This window comes from Salvelinus fontinalis, chromosome 26, assembly GCF_029448725.1.
Source record: "Salvelinus fontinalis isolate EN_2023a chromosome 26, ASM2944872v1, whole genome shotgun sequence".
In the NCBI taxonomy this organism is placed as follows: Eukaryota; Metazoa; Chordata; class Actinopteri; order Salmoniformes; family Salmonidae; genus Salvelinus; species Salvelinus fontinalis.
The window spans coordinates 40,374,874-40,380,497 of NC_074690.1; positions in this window are offsets into that span (position 1 = coordinate 40,374,874).

A 5,624-nucleotide genomic window follows, 5' to 3' on the forward strand; every position below is an offset into this window, starting at 1 on the left:
CCTTACCTGGTTGTATGCTCCCCGTCGCCTGACCAGTGCGGGGAAATGGAATAACCCGCACCGGCCTATGTAGGCGAACCGGGGACACCATGCATAAGGCTGGTGCCATGTATGCCGGCCCGAGGAGACGCACTGGTGACCAGATGCGTTGGGCCGGCTTCATGACATACGGCTCAACGCTCAGTCTAGCCCGGCCGATACGTGGAGCTGAATTGTACTGAACCGGGCTATGCACGTGTACAGGAGACACCGTGCGCTCTACTGCGTAACACGGTGTCTGCCCGTACTCTCGCTCTCCACGGTAAGTACAGGGAGTAGGCGCAGGTTTCCTACCTGACTTCGCCACACTCCCTTTAAGGCCCCCCCCAAGAAATTTTTGGGTTGTACTCACGGGCTTCCAGCCTTGTCTCCGTGCTGCCTCCTCATATCGCCTCCTCTCGGCTTTAGCTGCCTCCAGCTCTTCACGGGGAAGGCGATATTCTCCCGGTTGTGCCCACGGCGCCTAACCATCCAGTATCTCCTCCCATGTCCAAGAATCCTGTGTAGATGGGTCCTGTTGCCGCTTTACATGCCGCTTGGTCCTATATTGGTGGGTAATTCTGTCACGATCGTGTGGAGGATTGACGGACCAAAACGCAGCAGTAGGAAAATAAGCCATATTCCTTTTAATGAATACGAAGGCAAAACGAAACAAAAACACTTATACACTAAACAAAACAAGAAAACGATCGTGAAGCTAAGAATGAAGTGCACACACAGGCTACAAACGTATAACATAGACAATTACCCACATCAAATGAAAGCCTATGGCTACCCTAAATATAGCTCCCAATCAGAGACAACAGAAATCAGCTGTCTCTAATTGGGAACTCATTCAGGCAACCATAGACTCTCCTAGAAAACTAAACCAACATAGACACAGCTAGACACATGCACTCAACACAAACCCATACACTACACCCAACACCCCCTTTACCATATAATCACCCAAAACCGACAAAACACAAACATTCCCCATGTCACACCCTGACCTAACTAAAATAATAAATAAAACAAAGAATACAAAGGCCAGGGCGTGACACTGGCCACTTTAATACATGTAATAAATTTATTTAAAAAAGGTATCACTAGTCACATTAAATAATGTCTACATATCCTACATTACTCATCTCATATGTATATACTGTTCAATACCATCTACTGCATCTTGCCTATGCTGCACGGCCATCGCTCATCCATATCTTTATATGTACATATTCTTATTCATTCCTTTACATTTGTATGTATAAGGTAGTCGTTGTGAATTTGTTAGATTACTTGTTAGATATTACTGCACTGTCGGATCTAGAAGCACAAACATTTTGCTACACTCGCATTAACAGCTGCTAACCATGTGTATGTGACCAATAACATTTGATTTGATTTGAAATGTATTACATAGGCGTAAATTAAATAGATTTTATGTACAGCACTAGACGGATCAGATCCTAGAGAGATGTTAGTACCTATGGCTACAAATAGGCTATTGACGGAGCTTAATATGCTTACCCAATAATAATGCACTAAATCACAGATTCATTTGTCACACATCATGAAACACATTGAGGCAAAAATGACAGACAGTAGCCTAGTTGTAAAATAGAACTCAGTTGATTGAACATAAAATAGATTGAAATATGATTGAAATAGCCTATATAGGCCCATGTATATTGGAATTCAGTCATCTGGGTTTTCATTTGAAACATAATTTTATCCTTCACTTGTTTGTAACAATTGCAAATATTTTTGCAACTTCGTTTTGAAGGTATCGGCAGTCACAATTAGACAGATCAGATCACAATCAGACATCTCGACGCTAGGTTTAGCGGATATCTTCTGTAAATAAAGTGACGCGGAATGGAAAAAAAGATCTAACTATGCACCCCCAAATAAATCGTTTTTTCGTTAACTATGTGAACGGTACAGGCCCCTTCTCACATCCACATACATATCTCAACGAATAATGAACACTGCACCTATCCAATATATGTCACAATGATTAAAAGGGTAGGCTAGGCCTAAATATTTATATTAAAGTTTGACCAACAATTAGCCTGTGGGTTACATAAAAAGCAACAATAAACCTAATAATTCATGAAATCAGCATTTTGTAATAACCAAAAATAATTTGTCACTGATATTGTCACACAGCCAAACCTACAGCAAATAACACTGCATTCTTTTAGGTAGACAACCTTAACATATTCTTCAACGAATCCAGCAACTTCAAATGAATCAACTTCAAATGAGTTGTTTATCTAAACAGATCCATTTAACAACCTTTGGATTTCTAGTCACTGGATATTGATTACCAATCGCATCGATAGGACATAGGCCACGCTGATCAGTATTCTGCCCACAGTCCGTCGGTCGTTGCACGCCAAAAGCAATCCCCTGTTATGACGAAAAGCAGAAACGGTAGCGTAAACATGTGGAAGTCCGTTTTTTATACTTCAGACACCACCAAGACCTAGAGCGCAATTATTGCTAATTTATTGTGTTATAACTATAGCCCTAAATATAATGTGTGAGAGGCAATATCTCGATATCATACGGGCGTAGGCCTATCAAAATAAATAGAGCAACCAACCTAGCCCCACACCCCTACAGACAAATATACTTTCCCGTTTCCGGAAAATAGACTATGAACAATAAAAATAAACTATGAACACAAAATTGATTTCATAGACGAGGTTTTAGGCTTACTTACTGTTTTTTTTAGGAAATAACCATGCCGAACATTGAGAAGTGTATGAATTTGGTCAATAAATCGAATGAGTAAATCAATTGATTTAAAAAATATATATAGTTAAGTACCAGTACTACCCATAAGGAGGAAGATTTGTGTGGTTAAAAAATTAACGTTTATTCAGTTTTATTTATTAGTAACTAGAGTCTCCTATTACAAAACTAATAATGATTCCAAATTATGTTTAATACGATTTAATATGGATAATATTATAAATTGAATACACATTTATTTTTTTACCTTTCAAAACAACAGGTTGACTCTCGTGGTTTCTAAAAGCACTGTATTATTCCCTAGAAGACTTGTAAAAATATACATTAGCCTAAATAAAATCTAAACTAAATATTTTCTACTAAAGCTGAAAAACTTCTAGCAGAAGATCTTAATAAATAAGGAGGCCTGCCAGTATATTAATCAAAAGGAATTCAAATATTTTTTTTAAGGCCCAAACATTTATGCATTGCCTAGATAACACAGATGCTCAAACTTCTAGTTTACTTTTTCTATCTATTTTCCACACACAAGGGTTTTCCTGACGTAACATTAAATTGGTTAGTTCCATCTTACCAGCCAGACAACACTGACAACAGGTGCCCGTAAAACTCACAGCTGGAACATCTGATGTCTTCATCTCCTGAAATCTTCGTTCAACGGCTACCATTTGTTGATATCAAAATGGGTGTGATGTTCAGTTGTATATATTAAGTGTTTCTAACAAATTCCTTTGAGGTGTACCGTTCAATTTTAACTTCATTTTATCCCATCTAAATGTAAGATTCAATATATTTTCAGAAGGGCCATGGTCACATGAGAGACAAGTGTGCAGCCATCGTGCAATCAAAAGTGATCTAATTCATGAACAGGATTATTAAACTAAATTCCTTTATTGTCAAAGAGACAATCTTACATAGTTGCATCCTTATATGCGTATCATTTCTCTAAATTCTGCACAAAAAAAGTTATTTACAGCATTTGTGCGGTAGTCATGTATTTTTTCTACTAGGGCGTACGTAGTTCTTGTCACAACCAACAAATAAAATACGTACAAAATAAGTAAAGTCCATTGGAACTGATAGGCCTATCTGTATTTGGTTGTGTCCATCTGCCACACTTTAAATCACACATCACATTTTACCGTAGTTATTCAAAATGTATTTTATTTTGCAATACTGTGAACATCAAAATAAAGAGTGGATTGGACATGTTTCCGCATCACAGTGCTGTATTGTGGACAGGAAAGAAACGTCAAGATTCGATAGCCTCTCAGTACATCAAAGAACTAGCACATACAACAGGGCCAGAAAACAACCATCTCAACGTGTAGAAAGTGCAAACGAGCTGGGTCATATAGCTACAGGTCCATGGTCTAAAGCTGAATTTCAACTTCCACAAAGGGCGCACACGCACACACGCGCACGCACGCACACACAGACACACACGCAGTACCCTATAGCGCCACACACACACAAACACACACACACCTACACATACAGTACCCTATAGCGCCTCAGAGCCAATACCCAGGGTAAAGAAGCGTTGTGCATGCCGAGGTAACGGATTCTCTGGCTATCCAGCGGGCATTTATTTCCTGGTTGCAGTGGGTCATCGATAGAGGGAGAGTAAGGGAACCCGGGGAGACACGTTCACACACTGCATGCTTTTTCGAAGCTGCAACAGTGTGACCAGTGAAACCTCTACCTATACCCACTTTATTCAGGATAAGGCCTATACGCTTCAAGGTATGGTCCATTGCCTGGTATTTCCTTATACTGTATGATCAAATGGGAATGACATAATATTTACCAAATAAAAACTATTTTGTTTATTTCAGATTTAATGGAGAAACGACTGTGCTGAATTCTCTGAAATAAGTGACCAGAAAGTAGGCCTTTGTAAATCATGAAAATACAATCTGAAACCGGACTGTTAAAATGAAGTTCCCAAATACAAGCAATTATAATACAATTGTAATGTTGCATACGCAAATGCTATAAACAAGTATTATGATTAGGATTATTATTTGTATTATTATATATATTTGATTATTTTCCAGTCTGTCCTGATAAATTAAAGAAGGTTAGTAGGATGGAATCCTATGGTCACAAGTTAAATAAATATCTGAAAACAATATAAACGTGTTTTTACGCGAGATCAGAACTATAAAATAGCATTTTATATAGAGGAACAACTTGTTTATTAAGTCTACGTTCACGTGTCCATCTTGTCTTTTGTGACGAACAAATATCTCGACGTACCATCCGAGTGAACCTCAGAATGCCCGGCTGGAGATGAGAGGGAAACGATTCAGAACAGGAGACCGTCCTCTCTTTTTCCTTACCATCGCCATGCACGGCGTTAGGATCCTAACTTTGTGACCTCTCCATCCCTCCACCCCTTAACAGGGCCAGGCCACGTCATTAATCTCTGTCAATCAATACATTGATCAGGTTTATCACTAAGCGCATAAATGCCAAACCATTCACTCCGTGGGAAACACAGTTTATTTAGAAGGGGCACTTGTGTGCCGAGTGAATAAAATGTAATTGTGTATATACTGCAGTAAAGTACTCAGAGAGATATATTGTTACTTTTACATTGAAATCTCTCTCTCTCTCTCTCTCTCACACACACACACACACACACACACACACACACACACACACACACACACACACACACACGCAGGTGTCTGCCTTGAAGTCCTTATATACTCCTCACACACCACTACAGTGTGGTCTGTCTGTGAATCCCACACGACTATCATGCGCGTAACCGACACAGTTCTAAATACACAGGGGGCGCGCTCACATACACACTGACACGCGGCTCAGCCAGT